At 38.1% G+C, this 26,454-nt stretch overlaps 1 protein-coding gene across 2 annotated transcripts in view; it reads left to right on the top strand.

Moving 5' to 3' along the window:
- The window catches only part of KCNIP4 (Kv channel interacting protein 4), a 459,791-nt gene that overhangs the window by 84,092 nt on the left and 349,245 nt on the right, over window positions 1-26,454 (top strand). The gene's annotated exons all lie outside the window — the stretch shown is intronic.

The following is a 26,454-nucleotide window of genomic DNA, read 5'->3' as shown; positions in this document are numbered from 1 at the left end:
AAGATATACCAATATGGAGGCGAGTTACAGTGGTTTCTCCAGCTTTGTCCTGTAGGGGACATTGTATATAGTATTGTAAATATGTTTAATGTTCATCTGTTGTTTGTGAATTTAAGTGTCTGTTCCTAATGGAATAGCTTGTAAATCTACAGTACCACGATTCCTAAATCTGTGCCAAACCACATTAAATTCATTTATGGTGGTGCAGTTACATGACCTGTTTTATGGCTCCATGCACAGAGGAAGGGCTGTCCTTTCTTTAAACTCTGCAGAAGTCTTTTTTTCTGCATCTCTGACCACTGGGATGTAGCAGAGAGAAACAGTTCATTTGGATTTGGATGCCACAGCTCACTTGGATTCTTGCCCATCCCCAAACACGTAGTGGCAAAGCACAAGTCTCTTCAGTATACGAGTGCCCTTTTCTGCATACAAAACTTGCAATGAGCCAACTTTTTTAGGATGCTGTAGTATCCTTGGGGTTAAGTTGCCTGGGAAATCATGTCTGGAAGCAGATCTCCTATACAACCTACAGTAGTTGCAGTACAGCTCGCAACGCTGGAGGCACACAGAAGGGTTGGGCAGAAATGGGGTGCATGTGTGGAGGGGGTGAGCAAATGGATGAAGCCTGCAGCTTCTCTGAGAGGTGAGGAAACCGCATACCTGCTATAGGGAAATTATTCAGGAAAGTCCTTGGGTTTCATCTTCTCTGAGCTGACTGACTTCTGGGGTGTGATAGTGTCCTACCCTCACGCTGGGTGCCTGTCAGTGAAACATAATAGGCTGTTGACTCATTTCCCAAAGGAAGTGGTAAAAGCCAGGTTATTTGCAAGGCTTAAAATTAGACTTGACAAAACCCTTGGCAAGGTACTGAGAAATTATGTTGCATTTGCAGGGAGATGAAAGTATACCGGCTTGCACTTGCCAGTGTTTCTCCCTCTGCAGAAGCCTCCTGCAAACCCAGATTTACAGGTGTCAGAAGCAGCCATGTAGCAACAGTGAATCCTGTCATATTGTGGCTGTTGCGTACTGAGCTGCGAGTTCTGTGAAGGAATCCGTGTTAACTGGGTGCAATGGGCCTGCTTTGCTCATCTGTGGAGGGGGCCAGTGGAAGCCAGGATCTTGCACCCTGGCAGCTCTGGGTGGCCAGAAGACGGTGGGTTCAACGGGAACTGTAGTGAATCCTGGCATCCCGTGAGTCCTGGGAGCTGCTCATGGGAAACCTGCAAACTGCTTGGAAACACAGCCCTGGGAAGGCACAGAAGTTTGCAGGGTGAGCTTCTAGACAGCTGGTCAAACAAGCAGGTAATTATGCAGATTTCTATCTAAAGGAGTATATTTTTCTACAAGATGTCTGAGTTTGAATGAACTCGCTTTTTCCGATTGGAAAAAAGTTTCACAGTTTAAAAAAAAGAAAAAAAGAAAAAGTATTGTTACTAATCTACTAGAACCATACTTTAATTGAATCCTTTGGGACCTGAAAAAAGCATGAAAGAGAAATTTAAGATGCATGCAAAAAAGTTTCAGTTTAATGAATATCCTAGATAATCAGAAGGATTTCACCTTGAATTCTCTCTAAAAAGTCTTCCATAGAAAGTTTGTTTGTTTGTTTGTTTTTATTAGAGGATAAAGAAAATCTGTTTTATGAGCATCAGCTGGAATATTAAACCCATTCAGAAGTATTCAGTGTTGCCAAAGTAGTAATCCACCAAATTCTGGACAGGCAAGTGAGATGGGTTTTCCAGAATCTGATTTGCAAGTGTGCTAGGGCCTGTAGACCAAGACAGATAGGGGAGGATTTGGGGTTTGTTTACTTTTTCACTCGTTGCTCTTTTGCATTTAAAAGAGAGATTATGGATAGGGTAATGGCTAGTTAAATGGAATTTGTGATATCTGTCACCATTGATTACCAAGCAGCTTTTTAGCTTTCTGTATTTGCTTTCTGAAATGTACTTGTCTATTTGCATATGAATTGAGTGTAGAATTGTTCTATACTCGGGTAACTTGAGAGATTTTCTTAATCAGTGACAACTTTCTCTAATGGTCTGCAGGAAAGAATCCCATCATTTACCTTAACAAAATATATTTTTACTTTTTGCTTTTTTTGTATATTTTTCTGTTGCTTTTTGAGGTTGTTTTTTATGGTTAACGAAAACCAGCAATCTTCTATGTTATTACAATAACATTAGATGAAACTAACACAACTTCACTGCAAAAGCAGTGGATCTTCACTACTTTTAAAGTAAAAATTAGATTTCATGCACTGTCTGAAGTAAGAATGATGTTTTAAATTGCAATCTGTTTTTTCTGTTTTGTTTCCCTTCCTATTACTTTATTAGCTAAAACCATCAACTCGGTTCCACGAATATATTTAGCTGACTGCTTTAATCTAATTTTCTCATTGAGCATGCATTAGAATAAAAAAGCAAATCAATAGCACTCTTGGATTTCTTCAAGATTGTTTCAGTTGTCCCTCCTCTGTGTCATCATCCTTCTCCTTTTATAAGACAACGAGCAAAGATGGCAAGCACGGGTATTTAAGGGTCAGTATTCCATGCCTTTTAAATGTATGAGGAAATTGTTGTTCTTAGGATGTTATTAGCTCTGTGGTCTGATTTGTTTGTGCAATATACTGCTAATGCATCCTTGGTTTAACAGGAAAACGCATCCCACTATTACAGAACTGATGTCCTGGCGGACTGTTTTCTCAGGTGCATCTGAGACGTGTGCTGCTGTCTACATTGGTTTGTTGTTCTGTTGGGTTGTGGTGTCAGGTGCTCATAAACAGACTTCATGGTCCTCATCTTCTTGTCTTTTGATATATAGCTTAGTCCTCAGATCAGTTGGTAGGTTTTCTTTACTTGTCTGCCAGCTCCATGAGAAGCTGTTGTTTAAAGTTGACAGGTGACATACTTCCCCCGCCCCCCCGACTTCTGTTCCTGATTTAATTATTTTTGTTTATAATGTACTGTGCTCTATGGATTTATCATTAATCTCTCAACTGGATCTCAGCTTCTAGGAAATTCTACAAGTTTCTTCAGATTTTTCAAAAGTGCATTTCTAGAGTAAAAGCATCATTCTCTTCCAGCATTGCTTTCTCTGGGATGTTTCTAAAACAAACATGGTCCCTATTTTCCATATTCAGGCAGAGACATGCTCCTGTCTCATGCTCTCCAGAGGCCCCACCCTGATGATAGCCGTTTCGGTCATTGACCATCACTTTGAAAGATCTTCCCCAGAGCAGCTTGTGTGCTGGTGTCATGTGAAACTAAAGTGATACAATAAAAGTGATGAAAAAAACTGTGTTTTCTAGTGGAAGTTGAGGTGTGCAGAATGCTGACACTGTCGCCCCTGGTCATACCCTGGACCAACAGACTTCTTACCTACTGAGACAGCTGCCGTAGATTCTGTGGTGTAGAAGAGATGCTTATGATACTATCACATGCAGGACAGGACATTTGATGCTGATATATGCTGAATTTATCTGGAACCACAATAAAATCCATAAGAGATGCTTATGTGTAATCATCTGTGGGATTTGGGTTTAATTTAAAGCACTTTGTATCTAAAAAGAGAGAAAACGTAAGGAGGAAGGAATGAGTTTAAGGTACTGAATAGAATGAATCAACATGTAAGCCAATGTTATGTTGTCTTTAGAAAGCAGGAATAAATGACTAGGGATGTAGTCTATTTAGAAAAGGGGGGAAAAAAAAAGTACAAGTTCTTCAGCCATCTTTATCCATAGAATACTAAAAAGTAAATTTAACTACTAAAGATATAAGGTATTTGCTACCAGAACAAATTTTGTATGTGTTATGTTGTCAAAAGCAGAGATTGCTGTGAGTGTAGATGTAACAATTTACAAAACAGTGACGTTCAGTGATCTTCTTTTCCAATTTTAAATTGGAAAAGAAGTTAAGTTTATCGTTTGTTATAATGAAAGGATAAATTCCTGTGACATTTTGAAATGGAGATGGATCTTATTTTCTTCTGAAAAGACTTATTTCGATATTATAAAGGAAGTGGCTTAAATAGGTTTTGACTATCCATTGCCCTTCTTCATCTTACTGATGTATAAGATTACTAATTGCCTGTAAAATTTTAAACTAGTGGTCCTTCTGGAAGGACCTAAGACATGTTATGGGATGACTAATACTTACAACATCCCTGTGAGACAAGATTGAATTAATACCTATGTTACAGACAGATAAATTTTAATAGACTATATGCTTTGGCTCACATAGTAAGGAAGTGGCTGTGGAGATGCAAAGCTTTTTCTCCATCAATGTTTGCTGTGTCCACCCTGAGTAAAGTGGCATAGCTACCTTGTCAGTTCACTGACAAAACATGAGAAATTGGCACCAGCGAGACTTGTTTGGCCATCATTTTCCAAATGTTGTAGTAATATGCAACTCTTCAGTCCCTCATCCCCTGTGTTTTCTCTGGCTGAACCAATTCACCCTTTCAACACAAACATGCAGACAGCTCCTGTCAAACTGAAACCTCTGTGTCCTTCAGCTTAACAAATACATTGCAAGCACTGTGCTGTAGATACCCATGCAATTCTTTGCACATACATGCATTTTTTGATAAAATTTAAAATAACTTCTAAACAAGACGTCTCTCCCAGGTTTTCTCCTCATCTTGGCAGAAACTTTTATCTTTAGGTATTAACATAACTACAATATGCAAATGTATTTAGCATTGCATATTTTAGTATTAAACGCCTATTTCTGAAAGCAGCCATTTCTGTCTAATGTTTTGCCAGTACCTTTTTGACATTACAATATTTCCCCTTACAAGATCTATTCATTTCTGAATTAGAATGCTAGCAGTGTCATGTAAGCAAATACAGATTCTTTATAACTCACTAAATTTGCTCTTCAGAATTTACTATTAAGTGTAGTTCTTTTTAAGACTGGTTATCACTTTCCTACAGTTTCTCTTGACTCCTGAGGAACACTGATAATTTCTTATTTGTGTTCTAATACTGAGAAATGCCAGAAAAAAAATCCATGAATAAACATCCTACTTGTGAGTCAAGATGAGGCTTTGTTAAAATTATTTGGATTTTACTTAATGGTTTTTCTCCAACATTTGCTCCTGAAAAGTAATGGCATACCCAGGGTATCTTGAGCTTACATAATTGAGTTAAAATTTTATGCTTTAATATTCTTTATTTTCAATGCTTTCATAATATAAGCTTTTGCAAAAGAAAAACTGTACTTTATACTTATTTTACTGTGAAAGTGGCTTCAAGTATTCTTCAAAACTAAACTTGACTTTCTTTAGATATTCAGCTTATTTTCACCAATAAACTGTCGTAGTAAATTATGTCCTTAATGTGGCAGAAAAAGACTTAACTGCAAGGTTCAAGCAAATGATGTATTCGAACTTCACTTACAGACTTAACATGCCACTATTGCAGGTTTTACAGATACAATGGAGGAATGCACTATTGCAATTTTTAAAGCAAGAGTAGTACACTATTACAACCACAAGCGATTCACAGACAACCACAAGCACACATGTGTTTACAAACTTAAAGCATAAACGATATTCGCTTACACCTCCAGGTAAGGGCTCTCAATCCCAGGGAAGCTACCTCGACTGGCGTCCCGAGCAAGGGGGGAAAGGGTCTCCTTCAGAAGCCGACTGTATAGTTGGAGAAGTGACTCCCCCATTTCCAACCTGAATCTTAGGGGGTTTATCCCCTGACTTGTGGAATGGTGTGCGTATGACTATGTCTGAGTGGATTATGATATATGCCTAAATGGATTATGTATATCTGTGTGGAGTTTCCCCTTATCTTTCCTTTGCTGGTCTGTGATTGTTTGAATACACAAGGTTGTCATTTGAAACTGAAGCTGAAACCCTCCGGTTCTGTTTGTTTGTTTGTTTTTTCCCTTGCTTCCTCAGGCAACTGAATAGTGGTTGGATTGAGACTCAGGGCATACTATTTGTTAAGGGATTTCAAGGCTCAGTACAGGTTTTGGTTCTTTGCATGGTGCAGCCACCGCCGTTTAGTTTAGGGTTTATCAGGCAACCCGCGACTAAGGTGTCTACAGAGCTCCCCGTGAGTGGTCTCTGCAGAGAGACGGGCCTCACGGCAGTCCAAGCCTGGGTCACTCTTGCAACCCGCCATGAGTCGCCTGGGTACACTAGGCATGGTGAAACTCCTTTGTTAATTGTGAGCTGGACAATCCACACGGTCCTCCTTGTAAATAGGGTCAGTTCCTCAGATTTAGGACTTGGAAATTTTTTTCTGTTCGCTTAAGAATATGCTTGAATGTGAACATGTGAGGACTCTCAACGGAAATAAAGGTCACAGGAAACTGATCTCTTAATTGTTGTTTGCATTAATAACACAACAGAAATTAGTAGGAAAAAAAGACAAGAGATGACATGCTGTGCAGCACTTAGCTTTCCATGTGCTGCTTGGGTCATTAGCCGATGTTGTTCCCTGTTATCACTTCATCAGCATCCAAAAGCCAACACATAATTTAGGCTGGAAAGTATGTTTGGTGTCATCTCCTCTAACTGCCTGCTCAAAGCATTTGCTAGCCCTTCTCTGCTCCCTTCCTTGGGAGAGATTATTGCTGAGCCCAACTTGTCCAGGGTGATCCCTGTGGTGGCATAAAATTGTTGAGGGGATTTATGTGTCTCTGTGTGTATATAGAGAGAACTATATATACAAATATACGTACTTATAGTGGAAAAATTATTTGTCAGAGGGAACACCCAATATATAGTATTAGTGCAAGGTACAGTATTCACCTTTCAAAAAAAAATTTTTTTTTTACAGTATTTACATGGGGAAACATTCTGACAGATACTAAGATGTATAAAAACTTACATGTTTTTTCATCAGCTACTGTAGTTGTTAGTGTGCATTGAATGGGATTATTTTTTCTAAGGGCAGTGAAGGCTTACCTTTAAAAGTAGAATCCAAGTGACAAATTGCAGATAATTTGGGGTACTAGATCACTAGGATTCCTTATCTAAATTGTTTGCATGTCAGATTTCCTTTGTAGCACTGAATAATTTGGATAAATGACCCTTCAATTTGTAATTGAATTTCCTTAACAACAGTTGGGTGATGGTACATAAAAAGTAACACAAGCCTTTAGCAGTGCCCTTTCCTGGAGCTTGTCACAGTGTCTAACTCTGATAGTTGATGACACTTATTACTAAAGTCATATTTCCTTAAAAGCTGTGGCTTTGCTGAGGTTGTGTCTAAAATCATACTTTCTCCTTTAAGTGAATTGTACAGGGGTAAAATCAAACTGATTTTTTTGTTAGTAGTAGAAAACTTTACAGGCAACTAATTTTCCTCAAAATATATTCTCAAAAACTAAGGTGGTTGTTAGAAATTTAGTTTCCTGATATTTATATACTGAGATACCAATTAATTTAATTGTCAGTAATTTAACTTTACTGGCATAAGGGAAGTTAATTCTGGATTATTTCCACGAGAACTACACAACTTCTATAGCTATGCATATGTTGTCTGAAGCTCATATGGGACCAAAATCACCTCTATCAATACTGGGATTTTTGCTGACCTAAGAATTTGAGATTTGGCCTTTAAAATGCAAATATTGTGTAATATAGAAACAGAAATGGAGAGCAAATTGTAAATTATAGCTAATTTATTTCTTCAATGAAATTACTTTCCCTGATTCTCTCTGACTGGTACAGCTAGAAGAATTCAAAATCTAACCTTTAAAACAGTCTGGTCATACCTGTGTCTCGCAGAAGAAAATGAAAAACATTTCAAGAACAGATATCACCCAAAGAAACCAAATCTTCTAATATGTCATCCATATTGTTTGAACTCTTGATTTTTTTGGCTTACTAAAAGATTACTAGTATTTGTGTAAAATCTTTTAAACTCTCACACACACAAATTTTTAGAGGCATAAAACTTGAATTTGCTGAAACATTCTCAAAAATACTTTTCATGTTAACACCTTTCTCTTTGTAAATTGAGACAATAGCACTAGCCTGAGATCTAATTGTTTATTTTTATTCCTCATCAAGCTTTCATATATATCTTTTGGATTGGATTCTGTCTGTAGTTCCCTCTTTCTAGAATACAGGAGTGTTTCTGTGGCTCTACTAAGTGTTTCGTACCTTGGCTTTATCTGGCTTTCTTTAAAATGTCTTGTGATGCTGCAGAGAGTATAATGCTTGTTAAAAATGATTCATAGGTCAAATACCTGTCATTATTGGTACAGGTAATGGCATGATAGCAATTTGGGACTACTGGCTGCTTGGGTGTCTGGGATAGCAAAGGTCTTTTGCTTTTACAATACCATACACATGACCTCACTTTATCACACAAAATACCTAAATTCACTTGGTCTTATGTGCTTATTTGCTCTCTCTTAAGTCAAATTTGTCTGTTTTGACACTCCAAGAATATAAATTCTTCAGACTGGGTAATTCTCCCCTTGTTTTTATGTTTGAAAAATACATGGTGCACTAGACTACCTCCAGAAAATGTAACTGATTGATAAGACTGATAGATGTTTGCTCAAAGATGCCAGAAGTTGTTCAGGTCCTTGCCATCTGTAACCTGAAATGTACTGTTTAATCTCCCCTGGTAATAAAGAGGGTTAAATCCTCATTGTAGTTGGCACTAACAAGACTTTCCACATCGTTTTGACTATATTGGAAAATTGATTCAGATTGAGTAAGCCACTACATCTTGAATAAAAATACAACAAAATAAACAGATATATTAGTCTCCTCATGCATCTTTGTCTTCAGTGCCTGAGTTCTGTAAGTTTTTTTTGCCATTATACTTGCAAAGTACTTGGTGGACTTCTGATTTCTACAAAGAAATAATTGTGCTAGATAAGGAAATCAAAGGCTTCCTATGCATAAAAGTACCTAGAACACTTACAGATTTATGACTGCAAAATTCCAAAAATGCTGTTTATCAAAATAAAAGCACAACACATTTTATAAAAACTAAGGACATTTCAGCAATTTCTTAAATTCAGATCTTAGCAAAGCAAATATTATCTAAATAAAAATAGTGAGAACAGACCTTTCTTTGGGGACAGTGCAATTTTGATGATGTTGATAAATAAAGGATATCATTAATAAGAAGACTTGTGATGTTTAATGCTATTTTAATTGGATGATGTTAAAGTCTAGATTGACTGAAAATAGCGTTGCCTTCTGAGCTGTAGTAAAAACTGCTATGAATAATCATTCACTAGAGGTTTTTGACAAAGGCTTTTATAATATATCACTTTTTCAATTATATTTGGTTTTTATAAGGGAATTCTGTACTTGGGGAACAACTGACTGTATCTGCCTCTGAATGTGTGAAGTTGTAACAATTTCCCTAGAAATGTCATCGCTGGAAACAGTGTTCTTAGGGTTGGCATTAAAATGTCAGTGCACCAACTGTTCAGAAAGCTGCTGAGTTTCATGATACAAATATTGCCATCTTCCAAGTCAATTAAGTAAGCCAAATATGCTCTTTTCATCCCCATTGGCTTCTAAGCTTCACCAGAAATAGTTAGATAAATGTGACTCCCATTTTAGTAATTTGTGTATTTATCTTGTTACTCTCTAGGATACTCTTCATGAAAGCTTTCAAAATGAGTGCTTTGTATTCAACTCTTAAACCCTTATATAAATATCTACAAGTGCACAGAAGCATTTGCTTGATTTCCCCTCCCTTTCCAAAAAAAGCTGAACATTTGAAATTTCTGATTGTCTTCAAAGGAGGTATGTGCATATATGCACAGATGGTGTTTTTAGAAGCCTGATTTTTCTGCCCAAACTTTTAACGAGTGCAGTCTTGCATGGAAAGCAGCTCTCTTTTGTGCAATTATTTTTTTGGAAAAAAATACGTGCAGTATGGTACTGCTAACAATGGCAAGGTTGGGCTCTGGGCTTTAAATAAAAGTAATTCCCCTATTCTTTCTTGAAAACACAACCTGTCTCTTTAGTACTTAATGTTCACTTGCCTGGGACCAACAGGTGAGGCAAACACCTCAGAGCCCCAATGTCAGCCTATCAACGGTACAGGGATATCAAACTTTTGTGACAAGAATCGGAGTGAATGAAGTAGAATTTTTGGACGCTATCATCAGATGATCCATCTGGTTTCCAAGGCTTGGGGGTCTGCATGCAACTGTGCAATGCCCTCTAAACCGAAACTTCAGATGCTGCCCTGACTTCCAGAGTATGAACCCTTTATTGAATTTAGCATTTTAAAGGGCAGTTCTACTCTGGAGGTGTATGCTAGTGATCCATATGAATGGCAACATTTATAAACCTTATCAATTAGTTCTGAAGCTTTTGTGAAATCACATAATATCTTTGCTTCTCAAAATCGTTAGTCACAGATTTACATAGAACAGCACTGAATTTCAGCAGAACAAACCCAAGCTTTTTAATTTGTAACTCTTTTTTTTTTTAACCTTTTTTTAGTTGTCTTTAATTTAATTGATTTGTGAATTAACCTCCACTAAAACTGTAGTAGTATCTTAAGCTTTTTATGTGTTCTGTAGGTGTACTTTCTATCAAAATTTGAAACACTGAACAGGTAAGAAAATACAATTCATGAACTGATATATATATTTATTTTTTTAACTCAAGTTTTTAATACATTTCAGTTGTTATTTTTTGTCTTGCTAGGAGCTAATGTATAAATAGTTGCAAATGCAAATCTTCAGTCTCTGTTTTTGCTTGACTTCTCACTCCAGTGGTTTTCTTTGAAGCAGCACTTATAAATATTCTTTAATAGATGAAAATATCCTTGAAGAGCAAATGCATTCCTAAAGTGTTGTAAATGTCAAAGGAAGGATGGAGGTAAAAATTATCTCTGAATTTAATATTTCTACCAGAAAATTCCCCAGAGGGAAAGAAGCTTGCAAAGAGCACTGATAATGCATAGATACTCATGCTGATTCAAGAACTGATCTTTAAGATCTGATGCATGCTCAGGTTTGTGGAAGGTTATATCTGATTTAAGTTACTTAGTTTCTCCTTGCACTAATGGATTTCTGTATGTCTATGAAGGAAATGAAACTTGTTTTCCATATGAGCTTCACTTTCTAGCCTTGGCTTGAGTCTCTAATCACAAACTCAGTTTTTCATGAACATGCTTTTTTGATCATTCCCTGCCCTAATGAAGCCTACAGACATACCCTTCTGCTTCCTTCATCCATATGCTTAAGGGATCTGTGCAGATGTTATAGATACAGGAATATACAAGGATAACAATCAGTTAATCATCCCCATGTCCTTAAGTATAGGAGGTTGTTCTAGCTACTCCACAAATTGTGTGTATTCTTTAGTGTTTTATACAAATTGATCAAAGCAGATTATCAAATTACCCACTTTTTTTTTTTTTTTTTTTTTGGTCACTACCAAAAAAACCTATGCATGTATCAAAGAGTAATAGACTGCATCGGGATACTTATCTGAGAAGAAAACGTTCCGGAAAGGCTTTGAATATTGCTTGGGGAGAGGCAGTGAAACGGTTAGGTGGTGAGAACTGAAAATCAGTGAGGTTCAATATGCTGGAAAGAGGTCAGAGGAGCTGAGGAAAGTCTGCAGTGCTGAAGAAAGGCTGGAGTATTGGATTAAATTGGTGATAAGTGGAAATCTGGGTAAGTAGACAGGATGAATCAGATTGCCAGATGTCTCTTACAGCAAGTTTCTTCTGTGTTATGTTACAGAGGTGGAAAGGAATATCAAACTCGGGTGGAATGATGAGTAACAATTCAATCTGTAGCTAAGAACATATGGAAATTGTAGAGGGGATTGTTATATCAGAATATGGTACTTTGTCAAATGTTTCTCAAGAAACTGTTGATACTGATTTTTACTTATGGTGACCAAAAAAAGAATACTTTTGATAGGTTATCATTATAAACATTTTTCACATCCCATAGTAGCTCTGGGGAACAGTAAAATCAAGGACAGGTAGCAAGTCCCTGAGGCTTTACCAAATGGGAATTTTCCCTTCAGCTGTTAAATGTTTCACTCTAATTTGGAATTAACTGCATAGTTTAATACTTGGAATGTCTCTTGAGACATAATTTCATTTTCTCTCTTTATATACTTCCCCTAAAATATGGGAATATTTGCACTATGAGAGACACAAACATAAAAGAACAAGGCTGAATATTGAAGACATCTGTTGTTCTCAGTAGGAATAGGATCCTGAGGGAATAGGATGATCTAATTGAGCTAATATAAATTGTGAACTATGACAGATTCATTTAAAAGAAATCTGAAATGGGGTTCTAACTTAAAATGCTCAGGAAAAAAAGTCTTGGACCTGCAACGTTAAACTAAGTTGCATGAATTTTTATCTCTTGTCTTCTCTTTACATCAGCTGTTTCTTGTAACATTGTGTTCAGAGACTTGGCTTCAGAGTGTGTCCAGTATGTCTTCACTTGTCACCTTCTTGCTACTCCTTGATCTCCTTCCTTGTGTTCGTCGTAGGCTGGAATGTAATTTGCAAAGTTTACACATCAGCATTCATGCTTATTTTTCAGGTTCTCCTCAATTTTTGAAGTATATATAAGATTTGCTAGACTACTATAGGCTTAAATAAAATTGCATTTATTGCAGTTTAGAAAAATGAAACTAAAATCGGAATGCTTTGAACAGCATAAGTGTCTTTCATTCTCCGCAGGCTAGACAGAACAAGATAAAGCACAATAAGATATAAGATGAAGTCGTTCCTTTCAAAGCAGTCCTCTCTGTCTTGTGTTATCTGTTGGACTTCTTACTCTCCTTGGCACCCGATTTTTAAATGCTATAACTAGTATATGTGAAGTGAGGACTTCCATGTCTCCATGGCTGTCTCGTGAGACTTGGAATTTCGTTTCTGTATTGGTCACAGTCTTGTAATCACTGCTGAGGTTTTTTGGTTGTTTGTTTTGGTTCCCACTCCCTCCTGTCCCCGCTTCACAGTTATCTTTACATATCTGTTTTATGCAATTTCAATAAATGATGTCTACCCTGAACTTCAATTCTGTTCTTTTGAAGCTGGCATAAGTTCTTGCATAACACACTTGGGAAGTAATTCTGGGATCACTCATGATATATTGTCAATTACGATACTCTGCTCCAGTAGCTTGTGACCATACTGTCATGTAATGGGAAACACCAACTCCTCTCTTGCAGAGCCTTCCATGCTCTTAATGTGCAATTTTTCTTCATAGAAACCCTCTTAAAAATAAAAGGGGGGGAGGAGGGAGAAAAGCTGACATGTTTGCCTCTTATATCTGTATCATGGATAAAGTACTCTGCTGCAGATCTAGGTGCTTTCGCTTCTGGCCACAGGCTTGCAGTCAAAACCTGGATGGGGAGGAGAAGTGCAGAAGAGAATGGTCTCCCCCTGTCTCCTTTTCCCTACAGGTCTGGGGCTGAACTCGGAGGTAGTGATAAGAAGGGTTGGGAGAGAGGTAGGGAGTGCTCCACCTAAATTCAGCAGCAAGGAGCAAGACTCAACTGTATGGCAGTAATTGGAAATTGGTCCGGAACAAGTTACGCCAAATGGTTTGGCTGAAGAGATCCAAGACATTTTAAGCACAATCAAGAGTGTATAGCCCAGACAGTCCTTTCCAGTCCTGTGTTTCTAATTTAACTATTCTGGACTCAAATGCAAGGATTTCTATCTCTACAACTCAATGCTTCAGGCTCTGCTTGTGTTTACAGATTGTTGTGGAGCCGGTGGTCTAATCATTGTTGGGATTTTGGAGGAAATAATCTCAATAATAACTATGTTCTTGGTGTAATAGGCTTAAAGTTTGGGCCCTTCTCTCTAGTTACAGCAGGAGCAGAAGGTGATTTTTTTGTTGTTTTGTTTGTTGTTTCCCCACAAGCTTCTGTATGAGATGTTGACAAGCATTTCAGTTCTGTGCCTTGGAGCCAGTGGCCATGGAAGCAGTGGTTTGTGACTGTGAGTCAAGATCAACAGCAAACAAACAGGGCTTCAGACCTCCAGAAGCTCAGATTGAGCTGATGCTGTTTTTAATGGCAAATAACACAATAAAGAGTAATAATTTGCAACCAGAGAAGGAATTGTATTGTGAAGGCAATGAGAACCTTTACCAGAGAAAACAGACATTTATGAAGCTCTGTTAAATGTTCCAGCCATGCTTTTCTGGTTGGCATTTCTGTTCTCAGTGTAATCCTGAAGCTCTGCCACTTTGCCCTCAAATTTAGAAACCTATCACATCATGTTTCCTGGTTAGTAGGATGTCACTTCCAGTCTCCTACAGGCAAAGGGGGAGAAAAAACCCAAAACAAACCCAAACCATGAAACCCCCCAAAAACTTGTCAAGTTTTTTTTGTTCCATAACTCGCTTCTATATGCAGCTGTACAGATAGAGTAACACCCTTTTTTTTTTTCTTTTTTTTTATGATTACCTTTTGCATGTCATTCTCCCATTAAACTTGCCCACTGAGTTATCAAAAAAGAAAAAAAAAAAGCAGGAGGTAACTTATGGTCTCTCCTTCAAAGTGATAGAGGAAGCCAATTCTCAAAGTACCAGTAAGAGCAGTACTTATATTGCATCTTTTTAAGATTGTTATAATTTTAAAAGATGAGAAGCTATTTAAAACCTAGAATGGAAGGCAAATCTGGCTATACCGTGCATAAAGGAAAGAAATATGCATTTTAGTTTTACAGATTTGATGGGCCTTTCACAAATTGCAAGAATGACAATAAAAATTTGTCTTGCCAAGGAATTTTTGGAAAGCAAAAATCTTATAGGGCAACTTTGGCAATTTTTGTCTCTGACATTCAGCAAAAAGTTGTTTTCTTTTACACGAAGGACATCAGCTGTAGTTTTATTGAATTTTTAAAGCATTATCTTGATGTGCTTTCTGATAGCTGAGACAGTGTACATATTATTTCAAGGTGTTTTTTTTTACTAGCCTCAGACATATAGTCCCAGCCATTTTAAAAATCACATTTTATGCAATGTGGATTATTCTTGCAATCCTGGGGTTCACAAAGTGGTTTTTGTTAGAATTAGAGTTCCCAGATTCTGCGCATGTTTACAAAAACTAATAATAATGGCTAGGCTTTGACCTTCCTCCCCAGCCTTAAATGCAGATTAGAGTAAGTTTTTCTCATATAGAACAAGATAAAATCTATAGGAAAACACCAAGGGTTCAGTGTTGCTTTCCAAAGGGTCCTTAACTTTTTTGTTGGAAAAATGTCTTGGCCGTAATTATTTGATTGCTTATACTTTTGTTTTCTGTAGCATTTTTATTACAACTTTTATCATCTCTTTTAAAAGTAAAATACCTTAATTTTCACCACCAAAAGCTTTGTGCCATTTAAAATGGATAACATTGCTGATGCCCTTCAAAACCAAGGGAAGTGACAAGAGGAATTTTTGCACTTGGCTTAAGCTAACAAAAGAGGGTCATTAAAATTTGATCACCTTTTTAAATAAAGCACTGCTGGAAAAGGAAACACAATTGCTCTTGGCAAACCAGATTTTATTAGTTTAAATATTGGATGGTAATAATTATGTGATAGATTATCCAGTAAAGAACCAGATAAAGATGCTTTCTTTTTTAACTTCTCTTCAGAGAAGTAAATGAAGCCTGGATGTGTCAACTGAAGTAAACTAGCTCTGTGTTGCAAGGAGTGGGAATGGCTCTGAAAGTCTGTGTTCTGGAAGAGAAACCAGGGCAGGAGGTTCAGGATGAGGCAGAGGAAGAGCCCAGCCCAATTTACCTTAAAGAACAAAGGAGTCATGTAGAAACATGACATTTAAGGTATCATTCAGATACCTTAACTACTTCAGACGTAGGAATGTCTTGCATGATCTAAAGTAAAAATTCATTTGCTTCTTGCAGTCTTTGTTGTCTGTGGACAAGTGTGTGTACTCTGGTGACCAGTGTGAACTGCAAGTTCAGAGTGGGTGCAGTTCTGGGAAGTTGTTTTTATACTTCTGAGCAAGTTCAGAAATTGGCACTGCCCCTAAATGATGAAAGTGGTAGACCATGAGGACACATCTGTAAAAAGCCACTGGAAGGAAAGCAAACTGCAAACACCTTCTTGTGGTAAGAGAAGGTGCTATGCATAAATTCTTGCTACAGACAAGAGGGGTAGCATGCTGTGTATCTGTAACTGATCCATGTATTCACAGATTCATGGGTTTATTTTTAGCTTATTAAAAATATTAATAGTATAAACAGAATACAAAAAAGTTGTTACTCCAATTGCAATATTAACAGTTTGTGTTGATATGAGATCCCATAGAGCAAGAGATTCCTGACTAGAGACCTTCAGAAGTAGTTTTCCTTGGGTATCATCCTTCTCTAGACAGTATCGTAATCTTCCCTGAGACTGTAGGATGCTTTGAAATAAGGTGTTCTCCCATTGGTACTATTCTACTTTCATAAATCATCTTCAAGGCAGAGTGCCACACAAACCACTTTCATGGGTTTTTGTGGGTTTTTTCCCCCCCTTGGTTTGTGTTTCAAAAGATGGAATGTTCCTGGGGAAGCCAAAGCAATATATTAGTTGGAAACATTAATATTAAAAAAGTGAGGAAATTGTATGGGTGTTTTCTGATAAACATTTTGCCTTCAGAGAAAATCAACTGGTTAAAACGTCTATAACGCATTTATCTCCACCTCCTTTTTTTTTTTTCTCTTTCCTTGGGTGGCAAACAAAAGAGGTAAGCTATTAAAATGTGACCAACCTGAATCATCTCTGAAGACATCATATGGGGGCATCTGGCTAATGATAATATAAAATAATGTAGGATAAAATGTGATTACTGAATCAAAAGCAACTTGGTTAAGGAGAGTGGAATTACCTAGTTCAATCAAGAGACAAGAATGAAGACTGTACAACATGCCATAAATTCTTTATTGACCAAAACTGGTAAGGGCATCTTTGCAGTTAAGATGCTTATACCTGACAAGTTACCTGTGTATTGGAAATTGTAGAGGGTGGGGTTTTTTTTTTTTCAATCTAGTTCTTTGGACATAAGATAACTCTAATACTTTTTTTTTTTTTTTTTTGGCTGAAGAGCTTATCTCTTCCATTTTTAATACAGTTTCTGCAGTAGAGGTAGCTGCCCTGTTCTGATGGGAAAAAGTTTGAAATCATAATTTATGTAATATAAAACATGATTTCTACTTGGTGACTGACGTTCTATACCCAGGCACACAGAGCAGCTGGTAGGAACCAAGAAATTTCTGCAGGGCTTAAATAGAAATGATATTCATATGCACCCCTTCCTGTATAAGACCTTAAAAGGTCTTATTTATTCTAGTGTTTAGGAGTTGTTTTCTTCTAGTAGTATTTCTTCTTCTCACAATGAGAGAAACAAGTAGTGGTATTCCCCTGTATCTTTGTGTTCCTGAGCAGCAGTGCTGATTATATAAAATGTGTGTGTATTATATAAAAAATTACTGTTCTTTGTACTGATCTGCAGAGATGAGAGAAATGCTCGTTACTAGCCTTGCAGTTAACTTCCTGTTCTAGGCTTCAGAGTTGGAATTTTATTTACAGCCAACTAATGAAACTTTCCTTTGCTTGCCTAGACCATATACAGGTTATCATCATTATCACTGACTTGTAACTTTATAACAGCAGACTTCATAATAAAAACTACTTCACTTTCTCAGGCTATGAGTTGGAAAATGATTTGGATTTATGCTTCAGGACTTTATTTGATCAGATCTTAGACTCTCTTGTCACTAAGAGACTGCAGTGATTTCATACTCAACTTCTATAATTTCTTGAGGTCTTAAGCACGTGGTCCCAAGTACTTTCCCTGCAATTGAGTGTTCCCAGCTGGGAACCAAAAATTCTGTCTTTCACTAATGCCAGTGAGTCACGTGTGAGACTGAATTCCCTGGTTGCTCCATTCCCCTGCTTTTAATCTTTAAGATTTACTTTGATTCTGCCTCTTTCCATCTCTGGTCCTTAGGGACTGATTTAAAGTAGCATTAGAAGGACAGATGAGGGAGGCTTGCCTACAGCCACAAGTACTTGTGGCCATACTTCTTGGAGAAGTGGTGGTATATGTGGTTGCAAAAGAATGTGTGGTAAGAGGTAGGAAGACAAATGATGGTACTGCACAGGTATTGAATAAGGCCATCAAGATCTACCAGCTGTATGTAGTATGCAACTTGAAGACCGTAATGCAGACTCAAATGTTTCCTTTACAGGGCCAGCAATGCTAAATGGGTATGCTTACTCTCTGATTTAAATCCTTGATCACTGTTTCCTATCTGAAGCACAGAGTGGGTAGCTTCTTCAGGCTTTATCTGTAGCATGAAACCTAGATGAATTTCCGGTTGACCGGATATGATCATAACATAATTTTTGGAATATGTTTTTAATTTGCCTGGAATGAAAATAAGTGGACAGAGTAAAAAAAAATTGTTATTTAGTTTACAGTGGTAGAGTTTTGAGCAAGTATAAACCTTTCTTATTACCCAAGAGCAAGGTTAAGCTCAGGTTTATCAGACCATAGATGCAAGATCAACTCTAAGTCTATTTAAAATTACTTTCTTATTTGTCAAAGTTAATTTTTGCATACTTTGGGAGAGCTAATCACCTGTATTATGTGGGAGGAAGATCTATGGGTCAGTATTACAATCACACCAGTTCTGGAAAATCTGGAGTAGACAAGTAACTGCTCATGTTCCCCAAAGGACTTTACTGAAGGATCCCATAGGAATGCTGACAGACTGTTTTTCTTCTCAGTATCTGCAGGACCCTGCTCAGAGGGAAAAGACAGATACTACAGGCCTAGCAGTGTAGTAATTTAACTTGCTCTCAACACTGGTACTTCATTTGAAATAATTAACAGAAATTTTGGATGAAGGACAGCTGTTTAAAAATCACTTCAACCAAGATGTAGGCTTTGAAGGACTGTTTGGGCTGTAGCATCTGTCTTCCATCTTTCTCCTCCCTGAAGTAGTAGCTGCAGTATATTCACCCAAATGCATTGCAATTCATGCCAGATTAAGGATGTGAAGACTTAAGGATTTGCACCTTTAAATCTTTGGTTTAATTAGGGCATCAAGACACATCTGCAACCTCTACAGCATCCACAGTTGTTTTGGGCTAGCCAACAATGCCAGGGGAAAGAAAATTGCTGAAAACTGTAAGGAAGCCCTTGACTGGGAAGATGAAATGTAAGTTTTGACCATTTATGGGAAATCCTAGAAGGAAAAAGGTTCTCTCAGATGACTGAGTAAATTATTGAAGCTATGAAAACACACTTTTTTAAACCATATGTGTATTTTATATAAATATATATACATACATATGTGTCACTACATATATATATATATAGCAAAAGCATACTTCTCATGAATATTTTTACTTATTGGCCTAAGCTGTATGTATACATTTACTATGCTTACAGAATTGTCATAGATTTGGTGCAATGACTATTTCATGGTCTTAAGAACACTGCATACCTAGTATGCATAAATAAAAGATGTTTACATCCAATTTCTGATATATTTTTCTTCTTTAACAGGTTAATGTAGCTGTTGGGGTCAAAATGCAAGCTTTCAATATTCTTGTTGCATATGGATATGTTTTAATTTTCTCAAATCTTGAAAGATCTATGGAACCTATACACTATTAAAGCTATGGTTTCTATAGCAGGGAAATTGATTCCTTCTGATTTTTTCAGTTCAGCTTTCTCTTCATTAAATACAAATGTAAATATGTGCAGAATCTAGTACAACTAAAATGAGTTATAATAACTCCATATATTCTTTCCACAGAGGAGAGAGATTTGGAATTAACAAATTCTTTTGTCTTGGAGGCAAAATGCAAATTTCTTCTAAGTGGGGTATGTGAAACTAAGATAGGAGTCCAAAGCCACAAAAAAAAAAAAATCTCACATGCTTGTTGATAGTAGTATGCCTCAGTCTTTTTTGATTTTTTTTTTTTGAGAATACTCAGCATTGGTTTGTTTTTTAAGTTGGAAGACATGACCATACATACAAAACAGGATCTGTATAATAAGGAAGAAAAGATTTTAGTGTTCTGTAGAAAGATTATTGATAACACTGCCCGTGTAGGCTTTATAGTTAGCTTTGCATACAGATATTCAATTTATATTGAACATTAAAAGATAGTACTCTAGCTTCTGCAGTGAGAATTTTACAGTGCATGCACAGAACTTAATGTGCAACATGAAAACTGCATTATCCCATTTTATGTTTCAGCAGGTAAGTCCCAGTCTTGTTTATTCTCCAGCACAAACCGCAGGCTGGCTATGGAAGGTCAGGCTGGGAAGTTGCTCGTGTTTGACACTGCAACATTCTGGAGTGATGAATATTTAATTAGGCAAGTGTGGGAGGTTGAAGCAGCCGTAGCTCCTAGTTGACTGTCTGCAGTATCATCTTAGTGTTGTGTGAAAACGAATCCTTGGGGTAAGCTTCAAGGACACCGAGTAGGTAAAAAAGGCATTCTGACAGAGCAGGTAGTTACAGAGAAGTTAGAAATAATAGAGACAAATGTTTTAAGTGTTTTTGTTACACTGGTCAAAGGTTTTATGTTCTGGTGGGCTAAGCCACCATGTTTTATTAAGCTCCGTAAATGCAACAGAAAATTAAGTTAGAACCTGTGGAGTCTGGAACTGTAACAGCGATGAAAGTAATTTATTTTTATGCAGGTATTAGCTATTAGAATGGAGCACATGTATAATTTGTTGATAATATGCAAACAGCATGAGGTAGCAGTCATTTCTCTGTAGTCCTATTTTAAGCACAGCAATAGGGCTATTTGATTTTGAGGATATTATTCTTAGCAAGCTTTCAGGAGAAGTTAAAAACTATAGACAAAAGCAAGAAGACTGTACTAATTTTCAGTGGCATAGTCCATGATAAAGATTTCTTATTATCTTTTATTCCACATTAAGAAACATTGCATGCCATTTGGATAAATAACAGTTGGGCTACTAGAAAGTGTTTAATTGTGCTATGAAGGGGTTAAAAAAAAAAAGTCTGTCTTCATAACCAGGGACCTTGGCAGTCCCCTCACTATCTGTTCTGGGCTCTGGGGAGGTTACTATTCCCACATAAGACAGAACAAGATCATGTCCACGTCCCAGGTAGGCATCCATTTTAATATGGAATGGACGAAGCAGAAATAGTTTTGTGTCCCTTGTTGTCGCTATAACATTCAGGACAGACAGCAATGAGCAATAACCATTTTGAGCTAAGTAAATTTAGCTAGCACGTTACTATTAATCAGTTAGGAAAGGAACACATATCTGCATCTCTATTTACCCAGCTCACATGCTAGCATATAACCATCTCTGGTTTGTGTTAATATCTAAGACTAAATTTGGGAAACAAGGTGCAGGAGAATTTTTGTTGCTATTCACTGGCTATGGCTAAAAGTGGTGGCTGATATTTTCATAGACATGGTGAATAATTTGGGATTAGTTCTGCAATCTCCAGTGACTTCTGCGATGAAGGACTCTAATCCTGCTGCATCCGCTTTAGAGTAATGGTGGCCAGCTTTGGACACCTTGGGACACAATACTGTCGAGTCGAGAAGTAGAAGTCCAGAGAAGAGCTATTAAAATAAACACATTAGGGATTGTGATTTAGGAAGACCCTTACTTTTATGACAGACAGGGAGCAACTGAAAGGAGATCTGATGATGGTCATCTACTTGTGGCAGCTGTTTATTATGCTGATTGTAAACATCTCGCTGTTACCTTGTGTTCACCCATCTGTTTGTTTCTACCCATCTGTTGTTTCTTGCCATGTGCTTAGGTTGTAAATGTTATCTCTGTTCTTTGAAATAAGGAGGTTAGAAATCCTCTGAGAAAATGTTCAGTTGTGGAATTCAGCATTTGCATTAAGAACAAAAGCCCTTGCTGAAGCCAACAGTGAGGAAACTGTGTACAGGTTTTCAGTGCTCCTGCTTGACTTCCTGCACTCACCCTTTCTGATGAGGCTGAAGCATCTAATTGAGTTGATTTTGTAATTGTTATAAGATTTCATTTTGCTCTTAGTCAATAGCGCAGGCTAGTTCAGGAGGAAATTTTGCTTTTTGAAGTTGGAAGAGAGTTTCAATAACAAGTGCAAATGAAAGAGGTATACAAGGCAAATCGCCTCCAAGAAGCCAATCAACTTGTGCCCTGTATATGTCACTTCAGCTTGTGCTGTTGCTTTTTTGTTACCAGACTAGCAAGTTTATATCTGGTGTGCACTGTCATCCTTATTGCACGGGCTTCTTCTTCTCATCAAATATTTGTGATGGCTTTTTTCTCCTTAAACCGTTATACTGTGCTTTTTTGCAAGTTAAGTCTTTGCCATTGTTACATAATATGATGACAGCCAAATTTAATTTTTTCTTGAGTATTTAAGAGATGGTTTTGCTTTGTTTTGTTATTAAATATAAACTGTATGTAGTAACTCTTTCTCTCTCAGAAAGAAATTACAATGCTAGCTAATTCGTTATTACTTATAATTTTATGCCAGGCTGTCACGATCTGGGCTGGACAGACCAGGGACTCATGTTTAAGTCAGAATTCCCTCGGGCTAAAAGACACCAAATGATCAGTTAAAGATTTTATTCATGACAGAAGCAAACTGAACTGGGGAGGCGTGATAGTAGGTGGCAGGGTTTCTCACAGCAGGAGTTGGCATGAGACTACTTCTGTAAACCCTGTAACCCAGCGTAACCATATGCATCAATTCAGGGAATAAGGAGATCCCTCCCGTCGAGTGATGAGGTTCAGAGCAGACCCCCTTGCTTTCCAGACTCCTCCTCAGAGAAAGGCCAAGGGGTGGCTGGATCCACTCTTAGTCCCAGACTTGGTCAACAGTTTATGTCTTAAAGGGATGAGGTGTAGGGATTGTGGGGGAAAAAAAAGAGAGAAGAAGACAGAGAGAGAAAAAGGAAGAGAGAAAGATTTCACCGGTCCTGGGTCCAGCGTTGGTCCAGTCAGCTGAGGGGTCCAGTCCCGGTGGGCTTGCGCACCTGGGGCTTCAGTTTGTGCCCTTTTATCATCTTTGCCCCTCCTTTGGGTGGGCACCCAAACTCATCAGGCTAATGAGCAGTGTGTGAGCCTTTGGGCTTGGGGGTCATTTGTGGAGTAACTTCTCCTTTCCTGCAGATGTGGCCATTGTTTGATCTTTGTCTCCGAAGAGCTTATCAGAGCAGGGAGCTGCGCAACCTCCAGCACGCCCTCCCCTCCTGTAGCTGATGTTTGAGCTGATGGACTTTTCACCTGGGTTCCTTGCTGTGCAGGGTTTGTCTTTAAGCAGAACTTGCCCCACCACAATGTTTGGGACATTAACTCTTTCAGTCTCTCACACAGGCCATCACAATGTTGTGTTCTGAGACAGGCAGTGCATGTGGGCTTAAGATTTTTTTTTTTGAAGGAAGATTAGACTAGCTTGTCCCAGCAGCCTATGCAATATAAAAATCAGGGTGTTTTTTTTCCTTACTTATTTTAAAACATGTTTTCATATTGCTGTTAATCGATTTCTGCTTTGGTTTTGATTGTTTTGGTTTGTTTTATAGTGAAATACTATTCCTACACAAGAACAAGAAAAGAAATACTGATTACATACCTGCTAATACTGACCAGCTCTGAACTAACAAGATTTGTGTAGTTTTGTCTTTTGCAGTGTGAGACTAAAGCTACATCAGTGCATACCCCCCTCCTGTATATGGTTAGGGTGCACTTCAGTTGCCAACACATGGGCCTGGGGCATAGGCCAGTGATGCTGAGACCCTAACTGAAGCTCTAAAAATGCATGTGGAATTACATCTATGGATGGAATAGAACTGAATTTCATAAATTGATCGTTTTCTTGCCATGGTGACAAAGATGTTTAAGATTTTTCTTGTAGATTTGTTTAGAAATCCTCAAAGGAAGAAAATATTTTATTATTATCAATTAGTTTGTCTTAACAGCTCTATAGTACACTTTGTAAATTCAGGGAAGCTTTTCCATTTTGCATGTAAACTGGACTGCTATTATGGACAGTCTTTTTTAAAAAAAATGCATATGTTTCCTCCACAGTCATTTCATGCCTTCCAGGTACTTCAAAACAAAATAATTTTGTGTTTCATATTATTCTTGGAGCTCGTCAGCTGGACTGGGTAAAACAATTTGAAAATCCAGGACTTTACAAACAACGTTTACTTTTCCTTCCATTTACTTTTCTTAATGTCTGAAAAACTCTTTTGTTTTGTGTGTGTGCATTTTATTTCTTCTCCATTGTACTTAAATAATGGCTTTTAAACCCTGATTTCTAAGTACCCGATTCTAAAGTCAGAACTTACAGGAATTGATCCAGATCCCTCTGACATTAATAGGAATTTTCTTTCTTTTTTTTTAATAGGTTTTAGTTCAGATTTAATTCATAGATTATTAATTATTAGGGGTGGACGTAGCTTATAGATATAAAAAGTATTTATATACTTCAGTGCAAAGAGACTGGTTCTGACTGAGGACTTCAGTGTGTCCCATCAATTAAAAAAAAAAAACCCCAAAAATGTACATTACCATTATATGGAAGTTGATACTCTCCAACTGTCCTTCATGTTGTTTCACTATAATATATTTGTCAACAAAACCATGATGGTTTTATTACAGTTTTCCATTCTAATTTTCCTGTCCTGTTTTCCCTGATCTGTTCTTTTGATTTGGGGTAAGCAGCTTTAGTCCAAAGATTAGTCATCCTTTTCTGTTGAGCAGAGAAATATTGGGAGCTAGATTCAGATCCAATTCTATCCAAATACTCCACTGTTTGTTAAGAGCCTTGTATTGAAAACGGTCAGAAACCTTTCATGAACTCTTTTTTAGGTAGCAATAAGTGTTATTGCCGTGTTGAAATGTAAAAGGTTTAGGAACAAGTGTCAGAGCTGATGTAGCTTTGTCTTGGACGGGGACGGGGGACACCAACAACAACACATGGTGTTAGTGATACATGCTTATGTAAGGCTTTAGAAAACTAGCATTTCAGTTCTTTATTTTGAAGTAACACTGCTAGTGAAACTTGTATAAAGCAATTAAAAATGTCAAAAGATTAAGAAGGTCAAGGACTCCAGCTAAGAACCATTTGCATTGGCATCTTCTGTCCTCTTATAAAGAAGAGATACACACTTCTGTTTTCAGTATCTCTTTACCTCTGCCAGCTATTTAAGCAATTTCCTTTTCAGAGACCAGAGGTGTTTAGAAACTGGTAAGGCATACTGCAATCTCTAATGCCTCGAAACTTGATGATTTTGCTGTGGTGGTTTTTTTGGTCAAACTTCTTGCCAGAGTTTTTCTGAAAAGACACAGGAAATAGTTACTGCTTAAGATGAGTGGCTGTAGGAAGGGATGTAAACATGAAATACTGAAGCTTGCCCAGCTCCTTCTCAGGCTAAACCCTTCACGGGGCTAAACAGGGGGCTTCTGGGAGCTATTTCATTTTGGTTCTTTCCATTAACTGTGTAGCCTCACTGGAAGCATATGAGAGCATGCTTGTGTTTTGGATAGCAGACCCAGAAACTATGTCATCTAACCGCAACTTTGGTAACGCTTTGATGTATTGTGTCTGTAATGTGTTTATCTCCACTCAGTGCGTAATACAAAGCATAGCTTGAAGATGTGTATTTGTGTTTATTATAATTTTTTAAAGGCATTCACCAAAATGTTTTATGGTCAATGCTGTCGTTAAAATTAGATCAGACAGTGATTTTCCTCTGTTCAGCTTTTCCTTAATGGGTTCTTTGTCTTCTTTTAACTGTATTAGGCATTACATATTGCATCACCATCCAATGCAATAGATTTGTTCCCTGTGTTTATGTAGTACAGGGAAGTACTCCACGGGAAACGAAAACAGACTCTTTGGGTTCTTTGGTCATGGGTAAAGACTTGAGCAGATCCTTTTTATTAATAAGAAACACTTCTCGCGCGAGATGGAAAACGATGAATTTGTAAGGGACCAGTGAGGAGTGCACGTAGCTTCTTCCTAAAGAGACTTTACCCACACAACGTTAGCCGTGCCGGAGCCAGCCTCCCGGCTGTCCCAGGTCCGTGGGCTGGAGGGCAGGGCGAGCTCTTGGGCTCCTCTTGCTCTCCTCCTTCTGGACAGCTCTGCAGCGGCCCGGGGTCTCCCTGACCTTCAGCAGGCTACCGCTCCTGCGGCCGACGGGCAAAGTGAAGGCGGTGAGGGACCCCCCCCGCCCCAGCTCAGCGCCTGATGTCACCCCTGCAGGTGAGACGCGGGCGAGGCGGTCCCCTACTCCGACCTTGAGCACCTCGGTGCAACGGCTGCCACCGGGATGCTGCCTCACGGCTCGGCCCTCTGCCGCCCGGTGGGGGTTTCCCCCCCCGCCTCCCCTCGGTGTAGCGCGGAGATGGAGGGGCGCCGCGCCCCCCCCCGCCCCCGGCCCCGCTTGCCTCCTGCTGATTCACGGGGGAGGACGGACCCGGAGCCCCCGCG

Source organism: Haliaeetus leucocephalus, unplaced genomic scaffold (assembly GCF_000737465.1).
Source record: "Haliaeetus leucocephalus isolate CR32 unplaced genomic scaffold, Haliaeetus_leucocephalus-4.0 Scaffold545, whole genome shotgun sequence".
NCBI lineage: Eukaryota > Metazoa > Chordata > Aves > Accipitriformes > Accipitridae > Haliaeetus > Haliaeetus leucocephalus.
This window is presented reverse-complemented; position numbering and strand designations above follow the sequence as displayed.